At 38.4% G+C, this 12524-nt stretch overlaps 1 long non-coding RNA gene across 1 annotated transcript; it reads left to right on the forward strand.

Annotated features, from left to right (window-relative positions):
- The first annotated feature begins 947 nt into the window (after positions 1-947).
- Positions 948-11757, forward strand: LOC121232692. Its single transcript, XR_005931616.1, has 3 exons — positions 948-962; positions 1793-1795; positions 11663-11757. It is a non-coding gene; the product is annotated as an uncharacterized LOC121232692 (long non-coding RNA).
- Positions 11758-12524: the final 767 nt, after the last annotated feature.

Here is a 12524-nt window from a genome sequence, read left to right on the forward strand (position 1 = left end):
CTGGGAAGATTTTTTTTTTTTTTTTTTTTTTCTGTTACCGTTATGAGTCCGGTATTAGTGAGCACCAGGATAACAGATAAGAATTTGGCCCAAGACATCAGGCTGGCAGACAGTCTCTAGTGGTACTCCCCAGAGCTCAATTTTATGGCCAGTTCTCTGCAATGTTTTTATAAGTGACCTGGACACAGGAGTTGAGTGCACACTAAGTAAGTTTGCTGATTTCCATGAAATTCCTTACAATGATAACAAGAAAGGAAATTTTTGTTTCCTGTGGATGTTCATCTAGATTCAGAAGTATTCATGACACACCTGAGATCTCAGCGGGACATTCAAAAATGTTCTAGTGTTACACTGCCACCTAAACAAGGAATGTAACTGTCATGGTTTAACCCCAGCCAGTAACTAAGTACCATGCAGCTGCTCACTCAGTTCCCCCCCACCCAGTGGGATGGGGGAAGGAATCAGGGGAAAAAAAAGTAAAACTCATGGATTGAGATAAGAACAGTTTAATAGAACAGAAAAGAAGAAACTAATAATGATAATGGTAACACTAATAAAATGACAATGGTAAGAATAAAAAGATTGGAATATGCAAGTGATGCACAATGCAGTTGCTCACCACCCACCGATCGACGCCCAGATAGTCCCCGAGCCGCAATTCCTCCCGCCCCCACTCCCCCCAGTTTATATACTAGACATGATGTCACACGGTATGGAGCACCCCGTTGGCCAGTTTGGGTCAGCTGCCCTGGCTGTGTCCCTCCCAACTTCTTATGCCCCTCCAGCCTTCTTGGTGGCTGGGCATGAGAAGCTGAAATATCTTTGACTCTAGACTAAACACTACTTAGCAACAACTGAAAACATCAGTGTTACCAACATTCTCCTCATACCAAAGTCAAAAACATAACACTGTACCAGCTACTAGGAAGACAATTCACTCTATCCCAGCTGAAACCAGGACAGTAACCATCTCAGTTATGGAACAGAGGAGACCATCATCTTTGAAGAGCTGAATCCATTACAAGATGCAGTCATACAAAAGCAATTTGTCATTCTCTCCTAAATAAATTGGAGACAACATCAGGTTATGTAGTAGAAGCTCAGTGTTTATTACTAAAAAAGTCCACCACTCTTAGGTGGTAAAGTGTCGTTACACATCTTAGGTGATCTTTCTTTTTTGTTATTTCAAGATTTTTGTTTAGTTTAATTTTTTTAAACATCTCACTGTGGTAATTAGAATCCTTGTCTGTGCTGAAGGACTTTTCCCCTGTATGTCAGGGTTCAGACATGCTGTGAGACACATGATCTCATCTCTTCTGTTTTGAAAATATAATTCTCTTTGTTAAATTAAGTCTTATAATGTGTAGAAGTCACGTGATTATCCTCTGAAACCATGTTCAAAAAACTTGTAAGACTGTGGAATCTATGTAGGAATTCAGGGGAGAAAAAAAAAAAAAAGGTGATACTTAAGCTAACGTGTTTTACATCCCTCTCACAGGAGGTTAAATATATGGTCATAATGATCGTAATCATAATGATAATTGGTTCAGATAAAAAATGCCACACTAAGCTGTAACAATGTCTGTCCAGGTCCTCAGTGCCTAATTGATATTTAAACATAATTCTGTAGCTAAACAGGAGCAGATGCTGCTCCAAACTTGGTAAAGAAGAGTGGAAAGGGCATGAGAACAACTGTACTGTGTGATGGGAAGAGCCTCATTGCACCCGACTTTGTAAAAAATAAGTACATATTTGCTTGGTGTAATTTGCTGCTGTCCTGGCAAATCCACAGCTGGTTAGCAGTCCAGACTCTGTTACCAGCCAGTTCCTCAAGCCTGTCATTGGAGTTAAACTATCAGCTATGTTTGCAATAACAGAGTGATCTGTAGATAAAGATGTACATTATATTTCAATTTGCAGAGCAACTGATCCTAGTAAGTGACAGCTTTTCTGCAGTCCTTGGCAGAACCTGGGTAAAGGCAGGGAATCACTGTTGCAGAAGCAAAGCCAACACTACTAGAAACAGTTATCCCTTGCTCTTTGTTTTCCTGTTATTCACACTATTTCCTTCACTTGACCTGATGGAGAACATCCTTAAGAAATAGTGTTTTTTTCTGTGCACTAAGTTAAAATGAACACCTTCAATTTTGTAGTTAGATCAGATGGGAGCATGGTGTCTAGTGAATAACAGTAACAGGTGCTTTCATTCACTAAATAGAGGCAGACAGAAAACCAGAATTTGATATTTCTTCAAAAAGGTAGCATTTGATATGGAAACAAGTAATTCTAACTTTGAGTGGAAAGATCTGGCAGCCAGTGAAGTACTCTAAGTCAGATTTCAAGTATTTCAGACTTTCCCCGTGATAATATTAAAGGTGTGGATTCCAAGTCAATTTTCTGTCCAAACTTGGTTCCTGCAGAATTCGCTTGTATTTCCCTATTGACATTCACTGTCCTTGACATCTTACTCCTTTTATCAGCAATGACTGACTTCCTAAGCCAGACTGATCTATTGAACTTTATTGTTCTCCTAATTATTTTCCTTCACTTTAGAATTCTATAAAGTACTTCAAATAACTTTTTATGTTCTGCAAAGTGAGTTTAACATTAGTAAAAGCCACTGAACTTATACAACAGTTACAGCATGAGCAACAGTGGTAGCACATCAGATCTCCATCACTGCCCTTCTCATCTGTTTAAATTCTGACCCATAGGTAAAGACCACTGTGGTGGGTTGACCTTAGCTGAATGCCAGGTGCCCACCAAGCTGCTGTATCACTCCCCTCCTCAGCAGGATGGGGGGGAGAAAATAAGAAGGAAAAAACTTGTGGGTCAAGGTAAAGTTTAATAAAGTTTAATAAAGCAAAAGCAGAGACTGCATGTGGAAGCAAAGGAAAACAGAAGTTTTATTCTCTACTTCCCATCAGCAGGTGATGTCCAGTCACTTACCGGGAAGCAGGGCTTCAGTAGGTGTAGCAGTTGCTCCCGAAGACAAACATCGTAATAACAAATGCCCACCCTCCTCCTCCTTTGTCTTAGCTTTTATTGCTGAGCAGACACAATATCGTATGGAATATCCCTTTGCTTAGTTTGGGTGGTCCATAGCTGTCCTGGCTATGCCCCCTCCCAAGGTCTCACCCACCCCTATCCTACAGGTGATGGGGGGGAAATGGAGAGACAGCCTTGATGCTGTGTGAGCACTGCTTAGCAGTAGCCAAAACACTGGTGTGCTATCAACACCTTTCTAGCTACCAGTACAGAGCACAGCACTCTGAGGGCTGCTATGGGGAAAGTTAACTCCATCTCAGCCAGATCCGATACAACCACTATGAAAAGAATAATTCAGACCAACTGATTCTTTAGTTCAAGGGAGTGCTTTTTGAGCCATGGCTAATATAAAATCAATTTGAGTGTGTGTTTATATATATACTGTACATAAGTGTGTGTCTGTGTGTGCATGTGTGTGTACGAACTTTAAATGGATATTTTCAAATATGACCTGTCTGTGAGACTAAGTCACAGAAGATCATTTATCAAATATAGTCTGTCTTCAAAGCAGTGAAAATGAACTTGTGCTTTCAGTCAATATAAATCACTGAATGGCCACAGCCTTAAGAACTTTCTTTGCATAAGCTTGTTTTTTTAAGAAGATAGTCAGGTTCTGTATATGGATTTATGTAAGCTGCATGATAAACTATATTCATTTGACATGCAGTGTTATGCAGTAAACAAAACCAATTATTTTAGGTAGATAATTAAGATTCTGCTGTGCATGGTTTTATCTATGTATATGCTGTATATGCTTATTTTAATTTTCAGATTCTCCTGTTCATCAATTTTGCAGCAGACAGTGCAAAAGCCTTACGTGTTCTCCGAAACTAGACTTACTGAATGCAACAGTCTCAGTAGGATATGCATTACATTTCTAATGCTAATGCATAACTAGAAAAAGAGAATTGAACAAATAAGGGATGTCATTCAGATAAATTCATTTTTTATGCTAACTTCAACAGGAAACTTTCAGCCTTGTCTAATTTATGTAGCTATAAAGGAATGCTAGATTTTTCTTTGTTTTTTTTGTGTGTGCAAAAATGCATCTGTTTTTCTTTGCAAATCAGAGAGTGTAGTATGCTTTTCTTGCTAGAAAAAAAGTATTTTTCATGTTTAATAGAAATATATTTTAGAAGTATATAGCTGTAAAGCATGTGATGCAGCTATATCTGGGCACATTTTTCAATTTTTTTAAACTTAATGTAAATAGGCACATTTGTGTACACATATATTTATATATTTTAGATTACAGAAAATACCATTTTAAACCTGTAAAAATAAACAGAACAGAAACATCAAGAAATGGAACATATTAGGGCACTAAACACTACATGTGACCACTCTAAGTGCTATTGAGAGCCAAAGAGCTTAGTGTGTTTTTACATGACCCCCAGTTCTTGGTCACTTCTATTTTTAACTGCCTACCTGGTGACATTAAAAACTAAGGTGCACCCACTATATTTGCTTTACATTGACTGTTAAGCTGTATTAAGAGTTTTATCTCTATTCTAGATGTGTTGTGCAGAAAGATTTTCTTGCCATTTTATTTAACACTGTCCAGTAATGACTATTTTGGTCTGCCCACCTGGGCTACCTCCTTGTAGATGGACATTGGTTTCTCCTCATGTAATGGAAGGACAGAAACATTAGTTTAGCATTGAAGGGATTAATGGTGCTCAGGGAGTTTTTTGTGGCTGCATGTGGTGAGAGGTGGGTAATGCACTGAGCACACCTGTACTAGAGGGGAAAGGAAAACCATCATGTTGCTGGAATAGTCAAATGAAATGAAACATTGGGCCTAAGTTAGCAAGTGGTGGTCTCAGGAATGGAATATGCTGGACTGCTGTCCTAAAAGAAGAGACAATCAGAAGAGTTCAAGTCACTAAAACCTCAAGTCCAGGTATGTTGGAGCTAAGTTCAATTTGTACATTTTATTCAGATGTTGTTGGAAGAGTTTAAGGAAGAACTTTCAGTATGCTAAAAACAAAGTAGTATGGAAGAGGCTGTTAAGGAAGATATATGTTGTAGCTTATGGACAGAGCTACAGAAAAGGTTGTCCAGTGTGTCAGCTAGGATAATAGCTGATGGAGCTGGAGGTGCAGTGGTGGTGTGAATCTCTGTATAGGGTGGGCTGCAGACTAAGTAATAGCTGCTGTCCTTTGTCAGTCCATGCTGTAGGACAAAGGGGGTTTCATTAAAATCTGCGTGTCTTGAAAATGCTGAGAAGTATATTACTAAACTTCAGTGGAAGATAAGCTATGGGATTTACAGACAAAGTTAAACTGCAGAGAGCTAGTGCCGTGCATGTGCCTCTGTAAATTCCACATAGCAGTACTGGGATCTTGAGGTAGGGTAGCAAAATACTTAAGGAATGCTGTCCCTGTCTCTGTTATCGTGGACAACAAGAAGACAACAAGATCCTCTCTGCTTGTTTTGTGCTTGTGCTCTTGTTATGGACATGCTATAGATACTGAATTGTTGCAGCGTTGATAAAATGTTTGTGATGGAAGTTCTTACAGCAGCTCTGCACAAGGCAGGATGCTGGCTTGGAAGTAAAACTTGAAGGAAGGAATGCAACTGGGTCACCCTGGGTATACATCTCCTAAAAGTTTCTCCTCTTAATCAAAATAATGCAAGTGCAAGGTATGTGTTGATGTCTAATAGATATTCCTTTCACTTGTTTTAATGAGATCATTAGCCTTTTGCAAAGTACTGCAGCTTGATCTAATGCTTATTTTTCTGGTACAGGAGACTAAAATGTGACTGCTTTAAAACAAAAAATTTGGTTGATGGTATCCCACTGCTGATGTGCTAGGACACTTTAAAACAGAGTCTGAATCCCATTTACAATTGGAGGACTTCTTTAAGAAATACTTCAGTTGATCTATAATATTTCCAGGTTGTTCTGAAGAGTAAATACAGTGAAGCTCTCAGACTTGGTATAGTGACTCCTAATGATCAGTTATGCAGTAACTGGTTACAAAGTAATGCAGTCTATGCTATTCCTGTGCAGATGGAGCCAGATAGGTGTCATTTCTTCTTGTTTCTAAAGAAATACAAGCTCTCACTTCACATCATTTAATGAATATTAAACTTAATATCTTGTGTCCAATACTTCAGTGAGTATCACCGTTCTTCTTGCATCTATCAGCTGATAGCCTTGCAATACTAATACTAGCAATGACTTTTACAGAAAATATCTTAGTATTGATACCACACTGACAAGAGGTACTTTCAGAAATGAAAGCTCAATAATATGTGATATTATTTATAATCTAAGATTAAATTGTTTATAATCTAAGTTTTCAAAACTGATTATCCTTACTTGCTTAAATAAATGGTTGCTTTGTAGTACTACATGGAGATTCAAGCCCTAGCAACACAGAAAAATACATCAGTGTTCTTCAGCTACATGCAGATTTCAGAATTTTCCAATAAACACCACTAGTAGAATACAATACTGCCCTGCTTAAATTTTATGGAGTAGAGTATAATATAAGCTTTATTCCACTGCTGTTATAAGAACAGATGGTAGCTCAGGCTGACTGCCAAAAGACTGTCTCATCCATGAATATTTTTCGTATGTTCAGTGTCATATGCTTGCTTCATTAAAAAGAATAGCAAATGTGATTCACATTTGGTGTGAACAGTGCTTGGAAGGCATTCCTAGCAGAGGGTGAATTCTGGGATAACTGTTCTGTTCACAGAACTCCTTGCATAGTGTTAGATGATAATACTACCAGATAGGATCCTGTACTCAAAGCACTAGAAACGGAAAAAATGTGTCTTGATGCATTAATAATTGAAATAATTAGAAATATAAGAATTATCTAAATTGAACAGATTTTTGTTTTAATCACTCTCAGAAATCTGTAGCTTTCTTTTAGGCCTTGTGATTCCTCACTGCTATAGCAATAAAAGATGGAGTCGGTAACTTGATGAGGCCACTTCAAAGCCTGACTCTTGAAACACTGCTGTACCACAGCCGGGGGACTGCAGGATGAGCTATAGCTACAGATTTGAGTTGTGGTTCTCAGTAAAGGCTGGTGGTGTAGGCTTACTGCAATTCACAATGTGGCTCAGGTGTGTGTGAGAACTTGTTTTAGAGGCTGTAAGCCTGACAATTTTTCTACGAATTTGGTCTCAGTCGTTGTTACATTTCATTGTTACAATTATGCATGGGAAGGAATGTTTTTTCTCTTGAACATAATGAATCAACTAATGAGTACCTTTAGCCAGAAGCTTCAGTAGCCAACTATCTGCTCAAAAACCTTTTAAGTAAAACAAGTTCATTTTAAATCCTGAAGAAGCCAGTGCATTTTGGGAGTTAAAATCAGTTTGCTTTTTAAAGTTGTAAGAGGTGATGACAGAATTCAGCCTGGTTGTTACAACACACAACCCAAACTTTTTTGCATTGAAATGGAAATGTGTAGCAAATTTGGGTCAAAGGATGCTGAGGCAAGAGCATGTCTTGTGTAGTTCTGTCCCCTAAAAGCCCCCAGTACTCTTTTTGAACCCCCCTTAAACATCTGTGAAATCCACCCACTCCTCATGGCCTCTGTAAGCCTTATCAGCTTCCCACCCTTATTTTTTACATTCAGTAATTTCTCATGTCATGTCCAACAGTTCTTTATGTGCTGTGCAGTTAGCTAAACCTCAGGCATTGCTGTCTGTCTGCTTACTGTAACACTTGCCTTCATTACTGAATCTGAAACTCAACTGATAGGATGGAAAAGGTCCTGAACAGAATGGATTGCAGCTGAAGCAGTTTTGACCTACACACAGTATCTACTTTATGACTTTATGGACATTCGGCTTTTTTTGTGAAGTGGTGCCCTTAGATCGGATATGTAGAAATACCCCAGTTCTTGAAAATCTGTAGCTGCTACAGAGAGAGAGACCTTTATAAAGCTGTTGTAGCAAAGTGTTAAACCATGGCAAAGGTGTTAAATCATGGCAAACAGAAAGACCCTTTTCTAATGACTACACTGAGATTGGAGAAGTAGGGGAAACTCTAACTACAGTGCTATACTATTCAGTCTCCCTGCTGTTCTAGGTGCTGGTGCTTTGTAGTGTCCTAATTGTCAGCTTGTCATGTTCCTCTGTGACCATGAACCAATCACCTCTGCCAGGTTTGCATTTTTCCCTCTTTCCTGATTACCTGCTTGTTAAACTCATTCTGTATTCTTTACTCTTTTTTTTTGCTGTTGGCGAAGGTAGAAAGACACCTGATACAGAGGATCTGCTTTCTCTGCTCTGGGCTCACTGAAGTCCTGCGAAGACATGTGATTTATGCAACTCCCCACTCAAGTTTTTCATGGTTCAAAGTTATCTTCCAAGCAATTAAAGAATAGGTACCTGGGGATCAATTTAGTTTCTTTTGTGTGTGCTCTCAAAGCAACAGTCATTTTGCCTTTACATAAACCATTTATATTCATGTAATAATCATTGCTTGAAATTAATGGCATGGTTTCCATGACTTACTCTGTTTCTTTGTTTCATTCTGTGTCATACTTTCTGCAGAAGATGACAGCATGAATGTCCTGTCAGATAACTATTATTAATATTAGCATTTTATCTAATTCCCACAATTTCTTTACACTTTAGCAACATCTTAATAAGTAATACAGCCTGGCAACTTGTCAAGTTATGGAGAAAAACATTGTGCTGCATTCATCATGGAAGGTGTCTTCAGTAATATGTAAGGAAAATCCAGAATGAAAATGAAAATATCTAGTTAGTTTTGATGAACTGTACTGCTTGGTTTATTACTGAAGTAAACTACGTAGCTAAAAACTTCTCAAATTGGTACACATTGTGTGAATTAGAGCTTTTTAATGTCATGATTGACAACTATTGTCTCATTTGCTAAAGTTTTTCTACAGGTAATTATAGCATGAATCTGAAATCTCAAACCTCTGAAACACAAAAGGTATTCTATGGAAAATTTCAACTTTCCATAGTTGAAAGTTTCCAACTGCAGCTTTTTTTACACATATATTTTCAGACTATATATATATGTATTTTATTTTTCAGACTGAAGTTCCCTAGACTTTGGGTGAATATTGTGAAGGATTATATGTTGTACTTCTTGGCTGACTCCTCTGTCTGTAGTCTTGACTGCTTGAGAAACACTTAGGCACCACCATTTCCTTCTGTGGAGAGCAATGTAATCTAGCTCTCAGTGAAAAAGACCAGTTAATTAGCATGTCGTAATTAGATCTAGATATAGGAATGTGAAACTGTAATATAAATAGCAATGGTTACATGTATCTAGACAGTTCTCTCATGCTTGACAGTGTCTGGTAGTGGATGTGAAGGAAAGACTATAAAAACAGTGGAAAATTACATGGAGCGTCACTCTCCTAGTCTCCAGTGACTTGTGGTGTAGGACTCCTGAGGCAGGGGTGGTGTCTGTTGTGTCTAGCAGCTTTTTCTTCCCCGAATCTGTCAAGCTGGTTTCTGAACCAGTCTGCTAGTACTTGTGGCAAGTGCTTGAAGATCCATCCCCAGTTTACCTTGCCCCTCCTGTACAACAAGGCCACTCTTTGCAGAGAACAGCAGAAAGCTTTGGGAGGCTTTGTCATAAAATTCAGTGAACACAAGAAGCTTGGCTAGGCTAAATTAAGTGGACAGATTGACAATAAAAAAGTTGAAAGGCTGTTAAACTTGCACTTCTGACCTAAGCGTGTAAGCTGCAAATCACTGCAAGGTAAGAGTCCTGGAGAATACTACACTTAAATTCCACTTAATTTTGTGAAGATAACTGGCTGTTTTGTGGGATACCAGGCCAGGTGAACCCCTGATCTGACTTAGAATACTCATAGGGGCTATAATCCTGCCAAAAGAGACCATGAAGGCAGTTGTTCATGATCTTGATTGCATAGGGCCCTGTCACTCAGTCTGACCTTATTCCATCACCTTCTTTCCCAGGCTGGTAATTTGAATTAAATAGAATCCTACTTCTACACAAGGCATTCCATATTTACAATCTCGTGTTGCCCTCTGTCTTTTATTTTTGTTCTAAATTATCTTATTTTTGAGAAGAGCATGGAAAAATCGAAACTGCGTGAGTTATTAGACATGCAGTCAGTGGAAAAGTGAAGCCTGAAGTGGAAACTAGGGAAGAAATAGCCTTGAATAAACTCTCTACAGATTGCTTTTCAGTCAATATTAGATAAGCAGACATCAGCAACTGTTAGAGGTACTGGGAGAGGCATATATTAAAAATGTAATATTAGGTGTGTCAATGCCACATTTGTTCACTAAACCAGCAGGAATTCTCACAGTAAAATGATGTGGAATTTAGCCTTTTTACCTCTGTTAACTTAATTATGTGAACTGGGAACTGGTGTAAAACTTCCAGATACATTGTATATTGAGAAAATGCTTTCAGAGAAGCACTTACTTGTATCTAATGCTTTTTTTTTTTTTGCTATTAGAACTACTAAAAGCAATGGAGACTCTGTATTACATAGTTTTCAATCTTGACTGGTTTATCTAACTTCCACTTGGCAATAGTGAAACTGAAGACCATACTAAAGTCTGTCTGCTGATCTATAACTATTAGGTACCTAATGAACACTTGAGTTAATACTCATTTAAAATACAGATAAAGTAACATGTTGGAAAAAATACTCTGTTAATAGCATGTTATCTATATTTAATATTGTTCTCCCATATTAGTTTCCTTATGAAGTGTATTATTTGTGTTCACACAAGTTAGTCTAATCGAACAGGTAAATTAGGTGGGGATATACCTTTTTTAATTATATTTTGAGAGAATACCAAGTATATAGAGCCCAATCAAAATACTCCTTTGATCTTTCCTTAAGAATGGCGATTAAAGAGATATATTCTGTTCTTGTCTTCCTGCTTTCAAGAGAAAAGGAAAACATATACTGTTTGCCAAAGGATGAAACAGGAGGACTGATAGTCCGATTTCTGCCCTGGTACAGAAATCTAAGTAGAATGTCTCAAGATTTAGAACAACTCTGGTGTGCCAGGAGAAGTTTAACACAGGCTCGCTTAAGCAAATATTTCCTTAAGGCTAAGGAATAACCATCCCTAAAATGTTTCAATACAAGGATTGCTTTGCTGGATAGGTGCTTATGTGCCTTCTGTCCTGTGCTGGCTTTGGCTGGGATAGAGTTAATTTTCTTCATAGGAGCTGGTATGGGGCTATGTTTTGGATTTCTGCTGGAAACAGTGTTGATAATTCAGGGATGTTTTAGTTACTGCTGAGCAGTGCTTACACAGAGTCAAGGTCTCCTTGCACTGCCCCACCAGCACATAGGCTGGGGGTGCACAAAATTTTGGGAGGAGACACATCCAGGACAGCTGACCCCAACTGACCAAAGGGATATTACACACCATACAATGTCATGCTGAGCAATAAACTAGGGGGAAGGCTGGCAGGGTGGCTGCTGATTGGTGACTGGCTGGGCATCGTTCGGGTGGTGGTGAGTAATTTTTTTCATTTGCATCTCTTGTCTTTCTTGGATTTTATTTCTTTCCCTTTGTTATTTTCCTTTTCATTATTTTATTATTGTTGTTGTTGTTGTTATTATTATATTTCAATTATTAAACTGTTCTTATCTCAGCCCGTGAGTTTTCTCACTTTTACCCTTCCAGTTCTCTTCCCCACATCCTGCTGTGGCAGGGAGTGAGTGAGCAGCTGTGTGGTGCTTAGTTGCTAACTGGGGTTAAACCTCGTCATATCTTTACACTATTTCTTACCTAGAGTATTCACTATTGCTGCTCACAAAACTTCTTTTGAGAGAAAGGATGGGAAATGTTGAGACACTGTAAAGGGAGTTTACAGGTCAGGGATTTCTGATAAATTATCTCTTAGTTCATTACCAGGTAGACAGTCACTCCAGTTTTGTTGCAGAGAAAGTAGATGCACAGTATGTTAGCTTCTTATTTCTGAACTCTGAGGAAAACTGGCCTTCAAGGTCTCAGTAAAGGTTTTGGAGATTGAATATGTTCATAACCTCTCTACGGTTCTCATCATCTATACTGCAGGGCTGCTGTTGTCCAGCTTTTACTAGCACTAGTACAGAAGGGGTTAGACATTATTGCTTTGTTTGGCAGTGTAAAACTCTGTTTTTAATGCTAAATCTGCAGTCAAGCTTTAAAAGTAGTTGAAGCCTAAGTTTTCTGGCCTACATATGCCATGACATGAAAACCAACAGCCTTTTAGGGAGTGATATTATTAAAAGGTTTTCTAGAAGAATTCTTGGTCATGTTCAGTGTTACCTGTGAAATACAAGTGTCAGTGGGCAGGCTGATGGAGCAAATTTCTTAAATTTGGCATTGCTAACTGTCCCAGCTAAGTGAGGTTGTTTGTCCTTTCTGCTCACATGACACCTTCCAGTCATGGAGCTGGTGTCACTACATAGAATAGTAATTTGGCTTCTATGTTTCATTATGCTATATTGCCTCACTCTTTCTTACTTTCTGTGTAACAG

Source organism: Aquila chrysaetos, chromosome Z, assembly GCF_900496995.4.
Source record: "Aquila chrysaetos chrysaetos chromosome Z, bAquChr1.4, whole genome shotgun sequence".
Taxonomy (NCBI): Eukaryota; Metazoa; Chordata; class Aves; order Accipitriformes; family Accipitridae; genus Aquila; species Aquila chrysaetos.